This window comes from Notamacropus eugenii, chromosome 7 (genome assembly GCF_028372415.1).
Source record: "Notamacropus eugenii isolate mMacEug1 chromosome 7, mMacEug1.pri_v2, whole genome shotgun sequence".
NCBI classification, from domain to species: Eukaryota; Metazoa; Chordata; class Mammalia; order Diprotodontia; family Macropodidae; genus Notamacropus; species Notamacropus eugenii.
In genome coordinates, this window is record NC_092878.1 from 160,748,430 (window position 1) to 160,768,890 (window position 20,461).

The 20,461-nt window shown below is 35.9% G+C and overlaps 1 long non-coding RNA gene across 1 annotated transcript in view; it reads left to right on the top strand.

Moving 5' to 3' along the window:
- The window catches only part of LOC140514578 (uncharacterized), a 33,314-nt gene extending 23,115 nt beyond the window's left edge, over positions 1–10,199 (top strand). The window contains exon 3 of the long non-coding RNA XR_011970721.1: positions 7,728–10,199. This is a non-coding gene — a long non-coding RNA (uncharacterized lncRNA). The remainder of the gene's footprint in view (positions 1–7,727) is intronic.
- Positions 10,200–20,461: the final 10,262 nt, after the last annotated feature.

The window sequence follows — 20,461 nt, forward strand, 5'->3', positions numbered from 1 at the left end:
ATTTTTATGAATTCACTTTTGAAGATCTGGTCCCAACCTCACTTATGTTTCTGCCCTGATTAAGAAATATCAGTTCCTGAAGGAAACACATTTCAGCAGAAACATGCCAGGTATTACCTGATTCCCAAATCCTAAGGCCCATTAATTTTCACCACCACCACCAGCCCCATCCTACTCCACACACACTATGCCAGTACTCTGGGCACAATTTCAATTCTTGGGCTTTATCCCTTCTTGAGATTAGAATATGGCCTTCGGAAACATGATATTGACTCAGGGAAGGCATCTTTTCCTTGCACAAATTTCCACCACAAGGTCTTCATCTGCCAACAAAGGCATACACCTCCTGCATGGACATACTCTTACATCATTCCCTTTCCCTCTTTGTAGCACACGGCCCTGGTCCAGTCCTCTGATCCCATGTCATACACCACCCCCCTCTCCGCACGCCTCCCCAAACCCGCCCCGACCCCGCGCTCCCCGCAACCACCCCCACGCCCTGCTTGCCTGCATCCAATTCCCCTAACAGTCCATAGGAATCACCACCCTTTCACTATTCAATTCTGCGCTTGGTAGGGGTACATCCCTTTTCCCTTTTGTCTTCACATTTACAACCCCCCTCTCTCCATTCCTTTACACAAAAGATCAATGAGGGTTAGAGGATTTGGTTCACGGTGCATCACTTCATCTCTTAGACCTGGGGCTTCTCCTGGATCTTTAAATTCCCCTGAAATCTTTAACCCCTTTAGTGCTGTTCATGTGGTTGTGCCTTTTTTTCTTCTATAGATCAATCTATCTTTTTTTTAAAAAAGACTTATAAACATGAAATGATTAATCATTACTTCATCTTTTTAAAAATAATTTTATTCATTTACCCACCTTGTACGTCTGTAATTTGAGTTTTTTGCAAGTCAGATCATCTCTTCACCTCTGGAGCTCGTTGGCAAAAACATTTCACACATCTCTTTTTTGAATATTCAACTTTTTTTCACTGATAATTAGTCTGAAGTTTATAACATATGTTTGTGAGTGCTGCAGCTTGAGGCCCTTTATTTTTTGGAATATTTTATTCCATTTTGTTCTCAGATTTTTTTACAATTGTAAAATAATCTTATTTTAATAGAATTTCCTTCCCATTTGAAGGCTTTTTTTTTTCCTCCTGGCTATTTACAAAAGTTTTTCACCATCAAACAGCAATTTATCATCAATAGTTAAATATAACAATTTGTCATCAAAACAATTAAATTTAAACATTATGTGACTTGTACTTTGAAAGATTTGGGGGCTTTTTTCTCTTTGGATATCTGTGGATCCTCTCAATTTATATTTTGCTGTCTATATTTAAAAGTTCTGTGTATTTTCCTTATGTCATTGTAGTTTTTCTTCTGTTTTAACTTGTGCTCTTATTCTGGGAAATCTAGGATCTTTCACCTATCTTTATGCATCTTGATTCCAAGCTCACCTACTTTCAATTGTTGGAGTTTGGGTGTTATTTGACCTCAGTGATTTTTGTGTGTGATCACATAACCACTTTTCTTAGTCTTCTAGTTGTGGGTTTGGTTGGTTGGTTGCCCTCCTTCATCTTCGAAGAGGACTAAGATGAAATCACCATGATAAAGTGAAATTTCAGTGTATTCGACTGTGGCTGATCAGACCAATACAGACTCAAAATGCTCTACCACAGGATGGGCACAGATAGTCCGTATGAATATTTGGGGTGCATATCCCAAATTTGTGCATCCTGAGTTTACTTTGTGCTGTCTCAATTCTGCTTTGCTCCAAGAGCACAGCACCCTTTCTGATGTGGACACACCATGCTGACTGGTCCTGTGCCAGTGTCTCGCATGTTGCACAGTCAAATCCAAAGATCTTGACAGACACCTTGAAAGTGTTGCTTCTTCTGACCACCATGTGATCAATTTCCTGCCCCATCAGAATTCTCCAGAAAACAAAAAGTAAAAGAAAAGATTTGTGGTTTTAATTCTGTCTTAAACTACAATTTCTAAAAACTATTCTAATTTCAAAATTAATTAATTAACAAGCTTTAATTTCCAAATTAGACTGTATTTGTGTTTTATTCTTCATGGACAGTAGTTCTCTTTTGAACCATAAATTCTTGCTTTTGGTCTGTGAAACCTGTAGAAGACATACGGTTTGAATCTTTATTGTATTGGTCCATTACTCTTTATATTGTAGAATCTGTTTTAAGGTAGTTTGGTTTCCTTTGGAGATTTGATTCACTTTTCCTTTTGTTTGAGACTTCTCCTTAAACTATGTCAATATTTTAATTACATATATAATTTTATATATGATAATTTTAAATATTAAAATAATATTAAAAATAATTTTATGTATAACTCAATAATAATTAATCAATTAAAGTATCATTATCTTCATATTTTATTTTCTCCCTTCTCTTAGGATAAAGGCCATTCAAATTATGCTGCTTGTGACTTCAACCTTTCCATTGGGTGGTTAGCTGGTCTAGATTCCTGCCTTGAAGATTTCTTAGGAGGAGGGGACAATTAGTCCCAACTGATTTTCCAATTTGCTTTTCTCCTAGGATCCCTAGGTACTCTTTCACATCCTAGTATGTTATTTTAGGCAAAATGAATATACATATATATATATATATATATATATGTATGTATATATATATAATATATATACGTATATATATACACACATATATGCACATTTTCAGCCTGCCTCCTTTTTCCTCGTTCTCTTCTCCTTTTCTTCACATGTCCAAGCACCATCAACATCCACTGTTTCTTTCAGGGTTGGTGTTGGATTTTTGGACAGTTACTAGCTTCAGGGGATTCCTCTCCTACAGCTAGACTCACAGCTACAGGCCTGTAAGTTAACTTTTTTACTGACTATGGAAGGTCCATGAAGTTATGTGGGTAAGGAGTGCTGAGTGAACACTAAGAATTGAAATTCTTGAGAGTTAATTCATGATGTTTGTACTTTTTCTCAGGGGTTCTTTCTTTTTTATTTTATGGAAACTACAATAATTACTTTATCTTTACTGTATAAAACTCCTCCCTTTTTATTTTTGACTATGATACTATTTACAGTTTCCATTCCATCATCTTGCTGGTCATATGACTTTATCGCTTGATTGTCCCTTAACTACAACATAAAGAAGACATTTCTAATACTATGTGCTGTCTGACAATGGACTTAACAGAAAAATAGTTTCACTATACCTAGATCTCATTTCAGAAAAGGCTATAAGATCCCTTTTGGGAGATGTGGTAGATGAGTTATTATTCTATTGGTTGGACTAAATTGACCCTGGGTTCCTTCTAAATTCAGTTTTACTGAATTTATGAACATTATTTTGGCAACTTATTACAGAATGCTTATACCTTAACCAAACAAAAGAGAGTTAATGTGAATTTATATCACAAAGGGTTATCTGTGTGGCAGAGTTAATAGGATCATCTCTGCATATTAAAATACATTCTGGACAATATTAATTTGTAATTCTTTGGAGATTATACAAATCCAAATCTGGTACTATATGTTACGAGAACAATATTGGTATTCAAAAAATGGCCTTTGTTTTAGGAAAAAGTCAGAAGTTATTAAAAGAATTTTGTAATTTCCCAAAGTTAATCCAGCCCTCTAGACTACTCTCATTTTCCTGATCATCTGTGAGTCCAACTCTTATGGTAATGTCTGTCCAAGAGGTAGGTAGGTAGATAGATAGATAGATAGATAGATAGATAGATAGATAGATAGATAGATAGACAGATAGACAGATAGACAGATGGATGGATAGATAGTGACACTTTGTGTTTAGAGACAAAAATACATATATGCATGTTGAGGGCCAGGGTGGAGTGCAGTTGACAAGATCAGGATAGACCTTTGGGGAAACTGTTCTTTGAGACTGTGCTCATTATCATCCGGAAAGGCTCTCCATGCCTCCCAGACGTTGCTGTCTCCATGAGACAAACAAGAGAATTACAGAAAACAAGGGATATGTAAAATCGATGCCCTCTAGGCTCATAGTCTGATAATCAGTCTCAGAAGACTAGGCGGAGACAAGCAGAATGTCACATGGGCTTACAGTTTTTGTCTATAAATACCCAGATCAATAAAGTGGAATTGGTCTATCTTTTCCCGCCTCCCATGTCTCTTTCTTCTTCACCACATCACCGAGCCGTTTAGGGACGCGGGCCATCCGCTACTATGCACATGTATATGTGTATCTATACATTTGAATTTTACATATTCAGGATATGCGTCTGTAAAGAGAGAACTAGAGGTAACTATTGCTAGAGAAATATGTGGTTTGATACAGGATCAATGTAGCCACTGACATATATATTCATTTCTATTTAGTCATTTATATCTGTCTCTCCATTCTAATGGAAAGCCCATCAATTGTCAAACCAACTGCAACATCATGGAGAACACAAACATGTCATTAAAGGAATGTGGAAATGAAAAAAAAAAGAAAATAGTCACATGGCAAGAGCAAAGTGTCGCCAAAGTACAACTCATAGACTTCCTTAGTATCTTTGTGGTATCAAACAGCAGCCAAAAAAAAAAAAGATATCCAAGTACTTAGGGTGGATCCTAAGCGACAAACTCATGGGATACCACTGAGATAAGCAGGCAAAGAATGTTTATAATCTGTATCAATAGAGGGAATATGTATTCTATATTCTAACTGTGATGAGGTCACAGTTATATATAAGCACTGAAGTATAAAAAAAATAGTAGATAACTTTAATCTCTTTATTTAGTTCAGAATCTTCAGTCCTGGGTCCCAAAAGAAGAAACAATCTGTGAATCACAAACAGATGGGGTTAGCAAAGGGAAAGAAAAGTAATACCTGAAGAAGTCCCTTTCCCCAAAGTAGAAGGATATTTGAGAGTAATCATTTAGAAGGCAAAGGAGACAACAAACTGAGTTAATGTTGGTTGGATGTTGGTGCAACACTCAAGCCATGCCTCTTTTCTCTGTCCTTCCTGTCACAACATCGTTGGTTTATCTCTTTTTTGGATCATACATTTCTTTGATGATCCCTCATATCCTGTTCCATGCTTCCAAATCATGTTTGGACATCTGTTGCAGCCTTTGTGTTAAAAGAAAACTTCATGTCAAATAAAAAAGCTATGAACTTCAGCAATTGCTTTTTCTCTCTGTATCTCTACTCTTGGTCCATGAGATAAAGAGAATGAATTAGATAGATGTTCACTAAGGGCTCTCTTCCAAATCTCAACCCTATGCTCCTATGAACCAGAAAACCAGTTCAGGACAAATTTCTAGAGAACGCATATATCTTCAAGAGATGTCATTTGCACACAGAAGGATTGCGGAGAGTTTTTGAACTTTTAGGAAATTTCTATCCTGAAAGAAGGGTGACATATTATGGACTATTATACTAAAACCAGTCCAAGATTTACTTAGAGTAGAGCTTACTACACATAAATGGTGGGGGACAGAGCAAGAGATAAGATAAAAATAATATCTCTCTAAGCAGTATGTGGCACTGCCTAGCAAGGTAGGATGAGCTATCAGTAATTCCCTGAGTCAGATTTCTCTGCGCATCATCCAGCCCTTTGTTCCTCCTCCCTTTACATGGGGAGACTTACTTTAGCATTCTACTCCTCTTCAAGGGCATGGCTGTCTCTTTATAAGCAACCCAATTCCTTTCTTTTCATGGAGGGTAGGGGAGAGGAGAGGGGCATTACTTTATTTTGAAATCCCTGGCATACATAGACCACTAGGGAAGAAGGCAAGAGAAAAATCTCTGTGCTTTTCTACCTTTGCAGTCTAGAGTTCTTGTCAGTTCATGACTTTGTTTTTAGGAATATTTGAAGTTTTGGGTGATTTCTCAAATATACACAGTCCAATCCTAATCCTTCTTCCCCCATCTCTTCTGCCCAATATCTCTCAAGTGTGACTCTCAGGCTCCTAGCCCAGCTAAATTAAACAATATGTTGTTTGACTCTGGAAGGAACAATCTGACTCACCACCCGGAGCTGGATGAACAGTGAAGGTTTCACTCAAACTCATAGTTCTTCAATCACACTCATCCTGATTGAAGATCAATTTCAGTCACTTGTGACCGCCTCACCATTCTACAGTGCTCCACACTTGTGTCTCCACTTCATGATAGCATCTCTGCCCTCCTTCCCCTTGACTTGCTTACCGGGATCAAACTCTTACAAAATGATTGGGATCCAGAGAACACTGAGTAGTTCACCCATCTAAAATTTCTCAGTTTCCATTTCATAACTAAGCCTGACCATCCCTTTCATTACCAACCACATCTACTACTTAGCTCCCCTCTCCTTCCTTCAAATTTCATCTATATAACAAAAAAAAAGGGGGGGGGGTTGGTGCTTAATGTGAACGATAGAGAAATGGCATTGGAGTCAGAAAGGTCTGGGTTCAAGAGCTACCTTTTCACAGACTGGCTGTGTGAACATAGGCAAGGAATTCTAGCTCTCTCGGTGACCCAGAAGAATGCTTTAAGAATATGTTAGATTAGAATAGTTTGGGAGCTAGAAGGAATCTCAGGGATCATCTCAACACACTCTTCAATTTACGGATGAGGAATTGTCAGGGAGACTTTAAGATCACACAGAGAGTGAGCCTCAGAGGTGATTTTTGAACCTAGATTTTTGAATCTAGCATCAGTCCTGTTTTCATTTTTTTTTCTATGTTGGTAGAGAGAGTTTTCACATTCAAAATTCCCTACATTGATGATTTTCACAAGGCTGGATCATATATGCATGTATGCATATGAAAATATGTTATAAGATATATATTTGAATGCACAATATAACATATGGTATACTATAACAATGTGCAACATAGCATGTTATATCATGATATGATGTGATATGAATAAAATGTGATGAGATAAGACAATAACCCAACATATTATATTATCATATAGCATAACATTATAATATAGCATAATATTCTATACCATCCTATTATATTCTATATTACATCATATTATATTGTATAATATAATTGTCATATAATATGTTAATGTTACAATATCACCTTACATTATATAAGTACACAGTATATGTCTCTGTGTTTCTAGATTGTATATGATATGTATGTATAAATGTTTCCATTAAAATGTATACTCTTGGAGGGTAGTGATCATATTTTTGCCTATTTTTTTGAATCTCCCTTTCACCTAGCACTTAGCATAGTCTCTGCCTCAAAATTTAACCAAATACTTTCTGGTTGATTGATTTATAGAAGTTTATATGTCCATATTCGTAAGTTTCAAGTGGGGGGGGGCACTTTAGAGGTCACCTAGTCCAATCTCTTCATTTTATACTAAGGCCCTGCAAAATTCAGTGACTTACCCAAGGGTATCCGGCTAGAAATAAAAGAAATGGAAGTTGAGTCCAGGTCCTCTGACTCCAAACTGAGTACTTTTCTCCCTATACCCAATTACCTCTACTACCTATTCCATGGCCATCTTTCCAAATTCCTTGAAAGCCTTGTCTCTAATTCCCGTCAGCCCCATCTCAGAAATGTGCTCTTATCTCAGCACTGATCATAGCAGAAAGATTACCCTTTACCATTGCTGTCGAATTTAGGCCCCTGTAGACTCTAGATAAATTTCTAAGAAGACAGACTAACTCAGCCTAAGGGAAGAGAATTGAAACCAAACTGCTGCGAAACAGATTCCACTAAAAAGTATTTTTTTGTTCTCTTTGTTTCCATTCTAGCCATCCTGACTTAATAACTCTAACAGACTCACGAGAGATATACTAGCCTTTCCCAGAATTGCTTTGCTGGAATGTCATCCGCACACAGCTGACACAAGGAGCCGTGAGAGTCAAGCATGAGCTAGAAAAGCTGGAGGGAATTAACATCAACACCATGGTCTAGGTTCCATCCCAAAATGCCATTTTAGATAATTGAAGCTTATGAAATGATTTTTTAACCACAGTGCCTTTCTTATAAAAGGAAGATGTTCATTTCCAGGGCCTTTACATCCCTGTATTGAAAACTGAAAAGGGTAATGTACTATTCACACCAAAAAGGATTTGAAGACATAGGAAAGATGGAGCAATTCAATTGGCTCATCATCAGAAAGTCTTAATGGACTCTGGGTAGAAATGGTTGCTCAGAACAAATGAGTCACAGATAGAATGGTAAATAACTTCTTTCTAAAGGAAGTAGAAAATGTCAGAGGACAAGGATTTTCCAAAGCAAAATGGACCAAAAGGACTAAGAAGGGAAAGATGAATGGTTTTCACTGAGCCTGTAAAGCTTGGTAATGTAATCCCAGTCCTGTCCCAAGGGCTTTATTGGACCTTGGGGTTCCCAAGCTCAGCAGTGGTGCTAGGCTAATTTTTCTATACATCTGTGTAATACATCTTGTGTAAGCTTTGTACCAGCAAGCACTTTTCTGTAAGGAGAGCCCTTAGAATGGTGGGACTCATTTTCCTTTCCTTCAAGCTTCTGTGAATGCAGCTGTGCTAGTCCTTATGTAACTTAGTAAATATAACTGTTCATTTTTCTTAACATCTTCCTTAAAGGAAACTTGGTGTAGCAGATAAGAGAGCTGACCTTTAAGCCAGGAAGATTTAGGTTCAAACCATGTGTGATAATGGGCAAGCCATTTAATTTCACACTGCCTCAGACAATTTCCTAAAATATAGATGGGTTGCTGACTTGCCTAAATGGAATTCACTACTATGATCACATGCCCAAATTCAATTGTATCAAAGCAGAGTGGCATTGTAGTGAAAGTCAATCAGTTGATAAACGTTAAGTATCTACTGGTAAAAGGCATTGTATTAAGTGCCAAGAATACAAAGAATGGCCTACACAGTTCGTGCCCTCAAGGAGCTCACTTTCTAAAGGCAGAGAAAGTATGAAAATGTCTATGTACAAACAAGATATTTACAAGATAAAATGGGGGTGATCTCCAAAGGAAGGAGATGGCTGGAGGGGATGCACATCTTTTAGAAAGTAGGATTTAAGCTAAATCTTGAAGAAAGTCAGGAAGCAAGGTGATGGAGCTGAAAAGAAAGAGAGTTGCAGGCATGGGAGGGTCAGACAATGAAAGATAGAGAATTAAGAACTTCTGGTCATGTGAGCAACAAGATGAAGGATGAGACATTTTATCTAATCCCTGTATCTCTGAAACTTCTCCGAAACATAAATTTTGTGCCAAAGATAAAGGAACTTCAGCTGTTTCCCTGGAAGAGGACACCAAAAATCCACAAGAAGTTAAAAAATTAAAACTAAAACAAACAACAAAAACTCTTGAACTGACACTTGCTGACCTTGAGCTCATTCTGCCCGGTTCCCCTAGCTATCACACAACCAGCAGCAAAAAAGGTTTACAACAAAACCCACCCCCACATTCCAGTTCCAGGATGGAGAAATTTACCCTGGCAGCAACAGACTGACAGGTGGTCATATACATTCTGGGCAAAAGTCTGTTGAGGGCCACAACCCTGTAGCACCAACACAGAAAACCTCTAAAGTGCTGGTGTTGGACCAGGAAACTGAAGAATGAAGAGAATGTCACAGATCATCTGAATGGCATCCTGTGTGTTGAGGAGGAAGGGGCTATAATAAGGAAGTTGTGCAGCACTTCACTAATCCTGAAATAAAGAGTACAGCATCCATCCGGGGCATTCTGATCACCCAAAGTCATATAGGGGGAGGGGGTGGTGAATTATGAATTACTCAGCATTGAAGGAAGCTGATCCACTTTGAGATCCTACCCTGAAGGAAACCATGATCAGAAGGGGAACTAGTCAGAAGTGAGCAATAACGATAATCCGGAAAGGGAGAAGATTAAAAGCACCAAAAATTTCAGGAAGAAGAAAGCTCAAAGACCTTGAATATAAACACATAAATCAATGGGATGAAACAATAATGACAAAAGGAAATATGATCTCCAGAACTAATAAAGGAGTTTAGGTTTCTATGAATAAATACTGCCAAAGAGGAGAAAAGAATCCAATATTTTCTGAGACAGAGGACCCAGTGGAATTTGAAGAGAACATGGAACCACAACATGCTATTCTTGAGTTGCTCAAAAGAGAAATGAGAATTATGAGAGTCAAGTTTATGTCCTATACAACAAAAATCAAAGGAAAAGTAGAAAAAACAGTCTCTAATGACTAGCCTCACCAAAGAAACAAAAGAGAAAACGAGAATGCAAAATACGCAGAAGTGAAAGACAACTTAGGAAAGAAGAGAAACAAAACAACATTCAAAGAAAATTTGCTCATTATGCAAGCAAGACATATGAATTTTTAAAGTTTATTTATTTTTAGTTTTCAGCATTCACTTCCACAAGTTTTAAATTTTCTCCCCCTTTCACCCCTCTCCTTCACTCCTCCCCAGGATGGCATGCAAATTGATATAGGCTCCACGTATACATTCCTATTAAACATATTTTTCCATTAGTCATGTTTCACAGAATTAGAACGAAGAGGAGGAACCATGAGAATGAAACAAAACAAAACAAACAATAAAAGAAAATAGTCTACTTCATTCTGAATTCAGACTCCATAGTTCTTTGTCTGGATTTGGATGACATTTTCCATCATGAGTCCTTTGTAATTGTTTTAGGTCTTTAATTGTTCAGAAGGGCTAAGTCTATCAAATTTAGTCTTCACACACTGTCACTATTACTGTGTATCATGTTCTCCTGGTTCTGCTCCTTTTGCTCAGCATCAGTTCATATTAGTCTTTCTAGGCTTTTCTGGAGTCCCCCTGTTCATCATTTCTTATAGCACTATAGTATTTCATTACATTCATATACCACAACTTGTTCAGTCATCCCCCAATTGATACATATCCCCTCAATTTCCAGTTCTTGGCCACCACGAAAAGAGCTACCATAAATATTTTTATACATGTTAGTCCTTTTCCCATTTTTATTACCCCTTCGGGATATAGCCCTATAAGAGGTATTGCTGGGACAAAGGGTATGCATATTTTTATAGCCTTTTGGCAAAATCCCAAATTGCTCTCTGGAATGGTTGGATCAGTTCACGTCTCTGTCAACAGTGAATTATTGTTTCAATTTTCCCACATCTTCTCCAGCATTTATCATCTTCCTGTTTTGTCATGTTACCCAATCTGATAGGTGTGATGTGGTACCTCAGAATTGTTTTGATTTGCATATCTCTAATCAATAGTGATTTTGAGCATTTTTTTATATTACTATAGATTGCTTTAATCTCTTCCTCTTAAAACTGCCTGTTCATATCTTTGACCATTTCTTAATTGAGTAATGACTTGTATTCTTATAAATTTGACTTAGTTCTCTATTTATTTTAGAAATGAGGCCTTTATCAGAGCCACTGATTGCAAAAATTCTTTCTGAGTTTTCTACTTCCTTCTTAATCTTGTTGGCATTGGCTTTGTCTAAATAAAACTTTTCAATTTAATATAATCAAATTTATCTATTTTGCATTTCATAATGTTCTCTCTCTTGTTTGATCATAAAAGTCCTCTACTCTCCATAAATCTGACATAAACTATTCCTTGCTCCCTTAATTTGCTTATAGTATCAGCCTTTATGTCTAAATCACGTATCCATTTGGACTTTATTTTGGTAAATGGTGTCAGATGTTGGTCAATGCTCAGTTTCTACCATACTATTTTCCAGTTTTTCCAGCAAGAGAATATGGATCCTGAAGACAGGATGTGTAGAGACAACCTAAGGATCTTAGACTTCTCAGAAGAACATAACAGGACAAAAAAACCTTAACATCAGAATGAAGGAAATAACAAAAGATCTGCCAAGAACCTCTAAACATAGAAAGTGAAACTGTAAGAACTCACAGATTAATTCCAGTAAATTAATACACAAATAAATGACAAAGGTTGCAAACACTAAGACACACAGTGTTAAAATTTAACAATTCAATTCAGAAACAACAATTTCTGCAAGCTGTCAGAAGAAAAACTTTCAAAGACAAAGGAAAGGATGTTCAAATAAAGCAAGACTTCTGTGCCTATTGTAAAACACAGGAGGAAGTAGAATGATGTTTTCCAACGGGCAATGGAGCTCAGGATGTATTCCATGATGACTTTAATCTGCAAAACTTAACAATGCAGGCAAAAGAAGAACATTCAATGATGAAGATTTTAAAAGATTTTTAGAAATAAAATCAGAACTGAACAGATTGTTTTCCTTTTGAACATTCCAAAATTGAAAGAGAATTCTACTTGATTAACTGAGAGGAAAACAAGGAAAAGAAAAGAATTATACAACTAGATGAAATTATACAACTAGGAACTAATAATAAGCAAAACCTCAAAGGGAAAAGGATAAAGAATAAGGAGACAAGAAGTGAAGGGTGAAGGAAAGAGGGCCAGTGGGAACCCAGACACCTTAAAAAAAGATTAAAGTAAAGTAACTGAATGAATATAATACACCTTTTTTTTTTTTTACAATGGAAAAGGGGAAAATTATTAACTTGAAATAAAACAATATTTGAGATAAGTATAGGAAAATATAAACCTAACTGATAACTTTAAATGTGAATGGATTAAACAACTCAGTAAAGCAAACAAACAAATAAAATTAGGTTAGATGAGAAAACAAAACCCCCAAATTTGTTGTTTAAAAGAAATGCATTGAAAATAATGATGACATCCAAGCAAGAGTTGCAATCATTATGTCCAATAAAGCAGAAGTAGACATTCAAAACATAAAAAGGACAAATTAAGAAACTATGCTATGCTAAAAGGAAACATAGTGAACAAATTGTTATCAATAATAACTTATGTACTCCAAATTCATAAAGGAAATATTAATGAACCTAAAAGAAGACATGCTAACAAAATAGCGTTAATATTCCTCTCTAATTTTTAGATTAGTCTTCAAAAATATACACGAAGAAAACTATCAGAGCAATAGATAGAAATCTTAAATAATTCAATCTCAGAAAAGGAAATAGATCTACTTGTAAAGGAGGTATCAAAGAAAATTTTCCTGGTCTTGATGGATTCACAGAAGAATTCTAGCAAACTTTTAAGGGACTATTAATACTTCACAAATTATTCTTAAATATTGAGAATGAAATTTTGATTATATAAATACAGTTCTGATACTGGAAACAGGGAAAGATAAAACACAAAAAGAAGACACAGGCAAATATCATTAATGAACATTGATTCAAAACCTTTCAACAAAATCTTATCAGAATACAGTAATTTATCCAAAAAATCATTCATTATGATCAAGTGGGATCTGTACTGGGGATGGAAGAGTTGTTCTTTTGAAAAATAATCAACAGAATCATGTTAAAAATACAAAATATTCCAAATCAAATAATCCTTTCAACAAATGTAAAAAGGTCTTTGGGCAAAGTACTGCATTCTTTTTTGTTTAAAACAAAATGCCATGCAAGTATAGGCATAGATGGACAGAAAGCATAGAAAGCATCTGTCTAAAACCAAAAGTAAACATTCTATGCAATGAATCAAAGGAACCTCTTCCTTTAGATGGCGCTCTCCCCTCTATTCTATGATATAGTTCTGGAAATGCTGGCATTAGCAGTGAAAGAAGAGAAAAAAATTAAAGAAATTAAGATAGGTAAAGAAGAAAGGAAATTATCCCTGTTTGTTGACGATATGATGGTTTCATTGGGAAACCTAGAGAATTAGAAAACATGCAAATTAAAACAATAGCTACAGCAAAGATTCAAGCTACAAAGTGCATTCTCAAAAATCAACATCATTTGTGTATAATAAGAGCAAAAGAAGAAATTATAAAAAGTGAAATCTTATTCCAAATAGTTATAAAATCTATAAAATATTTGAGTGTCAGCCTTCCAAAGTACACGGAAGACTTGCATAGATTCAGTTGCAAAGTACAATTTAAATGGTGAAAAAATAACTTCAGTAGCTGGAGGAATATTCAGTGCTCATGGATAGGCTGGCAACATAACAAAATGACAGAACTAACAAAATAAATATCTACTTTTAATGACATTTCAATCAAATTACCTTGGAGGCACTTTACAGAACTCAACAAATTGATTACAAAACTCATTTGGAAAAAGACCTAGAATATCTAGAAAAATGATGAAAAGGAGGGGGATAAATGAAAATAGCACTTCCAGATCTCAAACTGTATTATGAAGTCATCAAAATTACCTAGTTGTCATTAAAGGAAAGAGAGTAGGAGAGTGAGACAGAGAGACAGAGATGAGAGAGAGAGACAGAGAGACAGAAAAACAGAGAGACAGAGAGAAGAAAGATCAGTGGAACAGGCTAGAACAAGAAAACTATTGAAATCAATAATCTATGTTTGATAAAGTGGAAAACATAAATTACAAATGGAAAACCTCCTTATTTGATAAAATTGACTGGAAAAAACTGGAAAGTGGTCTGGTAGAAATTTGACTTAGACCAACACCTTACATAATATTCCACAATATATTGCAAATGGGCATTTGACCATATTATTAATGATAATACTCCAAAAAAATTAAAATAGAAATAACTCATATATTTCTCACAGATGGGTACAAAATATAGTTTAATAAAAATATAGAGGCAGTTGCAAAAGATATAACAGATAAATGTGATTACTTGAAACTGAGTAACTTCTGCCAGAAGGTCTTAATACATAACTAATCCATAGAATAAAAAGAAAGGGGGTCAAATTGTGTGTGTGGGAAATTTTTGTATATTTTTTGTATTTGTATTAAATCCGCGATAAGACTTTGGTGTTTTATATACATATATATATGTGTATATATATATATGTTATATATATACACATATATATATGTATATGTATGTATGTATACATATATACACATATGCATATATATGTATGTATATGTATACATAAGTATATATGTGTGTATGTGTATGTTTGTATATATGTATATGTATATATACCTATGTTTGTATATATGCATAAATGTGTGTTTATATATGTATATATGTCACATCTACATATGTGTGTATATGTATATGTGTGTATACATGTATGTGGGTGGGTGTATATACATGATTATGTGTATATAATACTCTATGAAAATGAGGTCTTGGAAGAAGGGGGGGTCTCAGACCATGAGGAAGATCTGAGATCTCCTTCATTAACAGGGACCAGGAACTCTTTAGTAAAGTTTCATTGACTTAGAGCTTGGCCCCAATTTCTTTTAATGTGGGTTGGACAATTTTAATCCCCACAATGCATTATAGGTATACAAATACAAACATGCCTGTGTACCTATAAATATGTTCTAGATTTTATCTTAGATACTAAGATACATATATATTTTTATGTATAGAGACTGCCCATGGTCCTTCTCCCATTGACCTAAAACAAAAGTGTAACGATGCCTTCAAAGTGGTAATGCAACTAAGGTATTAAACAATGGTGGTATAAAAGGAAAGAAGATGAAGGAAAACTCATTGGATATTCTATCATATCAGAAGATTTAGTGTTAGAAGTGATTTAGCCCAACTCTCATCTTAAATCTCAACTTTAAAGGGTATAATAATGCTGTGATAAAAATACTTAGATGGTATGTAATTTATTAGTTTATAATATATATTAGTATTAGTAGTGATAGTAAATATATTAATATATATGCTAGTAATAATATGAGTATATATGCACATATATGGGCATCTTACTAATATATTAGTAGTGAGGTTATCTTTAATTGCTGTCTCATGTTTAAAAGTCTCTGTCGATGCACATTTGTGATTTTTTGTTTAGCATTTCTTTAATGTAGAGGAAACATATAGTTGCCCTATATCTCATTTATATTGTACATTTAGTCACTTTTCATTTCTTTCTTTTGGAGAGATTGTGGAAAAGAGAAAAACCTAAATGTTTACTTGGGAGCTATAGAGGGGATGGAAGCATAAAGAGCCAGAGAGTTTTAGAAAAAGAATATGACACTCTCTGGGGAGAAAAAATGGTCTACTCATTCAACATGAGTGGTTCCAGATTTGAAGGAGCCCCTTAGTAGAGAGGGAGATGAAATTTGCTTCAGTGTCCTTGTAGCCAGCCAGTATTATTTTATTTTTTATTTAAATTACACATATATGTATATATATGTATTACATATAAAAACAATTTGGCAATAGTTTTTATGAGTTTTGAATTCCAAATTTTCTCCCTCTTGCCCTTGTTCCCTCTCCTTCTCCCTCCTTGGGAAGATAAGCAGTTTGTTATAGATCATACATGTGTAATGATACAAAATGTATTTCCATTTTCACCATGTTGCAAAAGGAAATAGAGGGAAAAAACAAGAAAAATAAGATTTTACATATATACATTTATATACATATATGTGTGTATGTGTGTTTCAAATCTGCATTCAAACTATTTCAGTTCTTTCTCTGGAGGTGGAAAGCATTTTTTATCATTAGTCCTTTGGAATCGTCTTGGATTATTGTATTGCAGAGAATAGCTAAGTCACTCACAGTTGATCAACTTACAATATTGATGTTACTGTGTACGATGTTCTGGTTCTGCTCACTTCACTTTGTATCAGTTCATATAAGCCTTCTCAGCTTATTCTGAAACTATCCTGCTCCTTACTTCTTACAACACAATAATATTCTGTCATAATCATACACCACATAGCCATTCTCCAATTTCCAGTTTTTGCCACCATAAAAAAAAAAAAAACTGTAACAAGTATTTTTGTACATATAGATTCATTTCCATTTTTTGTTTGTTTGTTTGTTTGTTTTTATCTCTTTGGGGCACAGACCTAATAGTAGTATAGCTGGGTCAAAGTATTCATGGCTTTATGGCCTTTTAGGCATAGAGCCAAATGACTTCAGCATGGTTAGAACAATTCACTACTCCTCCAAGGATGCATCAGTGTCCCAATTTTCCTACACCCCTCCAAAAATTGTCATTTCCATTTTCTGTCAAATTAGTCAATCTAATAGATGTGAGATGATACATTGAGTTTCTTTTAATTTGCATTTCTCTAATAATGATTTAGACCATTTTTATATTATTATAGATAGTTTTGATCCACCTTTGTTATTGTTATTGTTTCAGTAATGTCTGACTCTTCATGACACTCATTTAGTATTTTCTTGGCCAAGACAGTAGAGTGCTTTGTCATTTCCTTCTTCAGTTTATATTACAGATGAGGACCACAGGCAAACAGGGTTAAGTGACTTGCCCAGAGTCACACAGCTAGTAGGTATCTGAAGCTCCATTTTAGCTCACAAAGGTAAGTCTTCCCAACCCCAGAACCAATTCTCTATTCATTGTGCCACCTAACTAACCCAAACTGCTGGGGATGGAAGCTCAATTCCAGGTGGACAGTCTTGGGCGGGTAAAGGTGGGAACTTCTAAATCTTAGAGTTCTCACGAGGCCCCCCCAGGAAACGACTGGGAATCGAGGTGAATCGAGCTGTCTCGTGTATTTCCGCCTCTTCCCGTGAGAAACGTGATGGGAGAGAGCTCTCCCCGCCCTCGAGATTGTCCCGGATCTGGGCACACTATTGTTATCTAACAGCACGGTATTCAGATGCAAACTATGCTGCTGGAGAGTTTAAGCAGGATCAGAAAAGCCTGAAAGTTCTTTTGGGCAGAGGGGCGTGGAGCGGACAGGACAACAAGGCTCTGCTTTTCCTCTCTCTTCTCTCCCCTCCCCCACTCTCCCCGCTTATACTTCTACTTCCAATCTCTTATTGTAAGATCTTTGCCTCCTTGGGAGATTCTTCGCTCCCTCCTAAGGAAGAATTCCCCTGCACTTGTAACTAGACCCTGAAATAAAGCTCAACCCTTGTTCGACTCTGGAACGTCCTTTCTCTCATACGAGCATCCAGTTTGGCCAACCGAAGACCTCGGGAGGTGAGGTAAGGGAAGACTCGGGTAGCCCTCAGGCCTCTAGGCCTGGCACCAAACATATAAATATGACTTGTTCTTAAATTTGAAAAGAGATCTTGGACTAGATGATGTCTCAGGTAACTTTGAGCTGTTATTTGTTTTGATAAAGGAGTCCAAGCAGTGATTTCTATTTAATTGAAAGACAAGAAATCTGACTTATCAGTTCTATCCAGTGCTTTAAGGATGATAATCATATGCTCAAATTAAATCAACAAACCTCAAAGAATCAGGAACCACAGAATTAGTTTGGGAAGACATCTCAGAACCCAATGAGCCCAACCTATACCTGAACAAGAATGCTATCTGATATCACTGATACATGAGCATCCATCTTTTGCTTAAGTTTCCTGTAGTGAATTAAAGAATTCAACTTTTTGGGCGGAAAAAACACCAGATCTTATGTATCCGTGTCCTCACTAGTGACTCGGCATTTGTCAACATAAAAATGGAAAGAAGCAAATATCCTCTCAATGAATACATGTGAGCTCCGAGGCAAGATAGTTACTACCTGAGGGTGGGTCATCTGTATAATGCCATGTGTGGCTGAGGGGGGGATGCTTTTCAAGTTCATAGAACCAAGAATCATTTACAAGGGAAAGAAGCAGAAAGGAGAAATGTGGTGCTTGCACATGATTTGAACATGATGGAATATGGAAAAGATCATTTTTTCCAGCCAATTCTAGTATTGCAAGCTCCTCCAAAAGCAAGACTTTTAAAAGCCCTGCTGTAACATATGCAAGCGAAATATGACCAAATTTTAAAACCTTAGAAGACATGAGTTATTTTACAGATGTAGAAATATATGTAAGACACTGGAGAAATAAAATCTCACAACTAATAAAAACTAAATAAAAGACAGCAGTGGACACTTCTCCTTTCTTACCTTGAATTGTTATTTTATGATTGCAAATATTCAGATATTAATCAAGGAGCCATACATTTAAAGCAGATTAGGATCTTTTAGTTCATCTAGTCTAACCCCCTCATTTTACAAATACTGAAACTGAAACCCATAAATGCAAAGCAACTTACTCAAGGCATACTCATGAGTCTTATGTGGTTAGTATTTCTTTAGTGTAGAGGAAGTAAATAGTTGGTCTATAACTCCCCTTTTTTTTTGGACAGACCCTAGAGAAGGACCAAACCTAAACTTTTTTGCCTGGGCTGATGGGTGCCTCAACAGGTGGTTCTACTACTTTTTCAGGCAAGGTGAGCTGAATTCTTTTGACTTCTTGCACAATTTGCTTTGGTCTCTTCGTTCAAGGATAGAGTTACTTTTGAAGGGTATTAGGGAGAGTAAATTCTTATTTCAAGCAAATCTGAGAGAAAGGGAGAGAAAACATTTTCAAGGGGAAAAAAGCTTTGCTGTCCTAAAAAGGCAGACTATTTCTAAGGATTGCATTTCACAAACAAAGGGCCCCTGATTTTAGAAATGACATTGTACCAATGGTGTTCAGCTCTGAAGTCTTGGCCAAAGAAGAGAAAATATTTTTTGCACATCTTGTTAATTCCTTTTTTATATTTAAGAGGCACTGATGCCATGAAACTAAAGTGAAAACTGGTTTGGAATTTTTCCTTTTTGGACTTTTAAATAAAAAAGAATTCCAATAAAAATCACTTACTAATTATAATGTCACAGCTGGTCTTCTGCTATAGAGACCTAAATATTTGACACTTGGTGAGCCAGAAACAAGGCATCTTACTTTCTCCCAGCCTGTCTACTGAGGTGATCCAGGTTTCCTTACTGAATTTAAGGAATACTCCAAATGAAGACATAGTTCAGTGAGAGCAGTGAGAGAGAGAGAGAGAGAGAGAGAGAGACAGAGACAGAGACAGAGACAGAGACAGAGACAGAGAGACAGAGAAAGAGAGAGAGAGAGAGAGAGGGAAAATGGGTATGGATGTAGAGATATAGACATACAGTTACAGATACAGATATATATCAGATATAAAAATACGTATATAAATATTGTTGGCCTTGTTGAGTCATTTCAGTTGTGTCCAACTGTGACCCCAATTGAGGTTTTCTTGGTAAAGATACTGGAGTAGTTCGCTATTTTCTTCTTCAGCTCATTTTACAGATAAGGAAACTGAGGCAAACAAGACTTAGGTGACTCGTCCAGGATCACACACCTAGTAAATGTCTGAAGCCACTGAAGATGAGTCTTCCTGATCCCAAACCCAATGTTCTATCCACTGTGTGTTTATACACATGTGTGTATATGTATATGTGTGTTTCCATATGTGTACATGCTCATATAGAAATGCATATACATACATGTATATGTAAATGCATGCACACACATATACATATGTTTATATACTTTGCATTATAACATATACACATATTTATGTGTATATGACCTACTTTAGACCAGGCACTGGGAATACAAATGTAGACATGAGATAGTCCTTACCCCTCAAGGACCACGCTGAACTGAAAATTGGAGCGCATGTGCCATATTATTCTGTTCTGGACCCACATTTTGAGAAGTGATTGCCCAGCTGGAGAACTTTGGGAGAGGGCAAGTAGATTAATTAAGGTCCTGGAAATTATTCCAAATGTGACTAGAAAGAAATAGGACTGTTTAG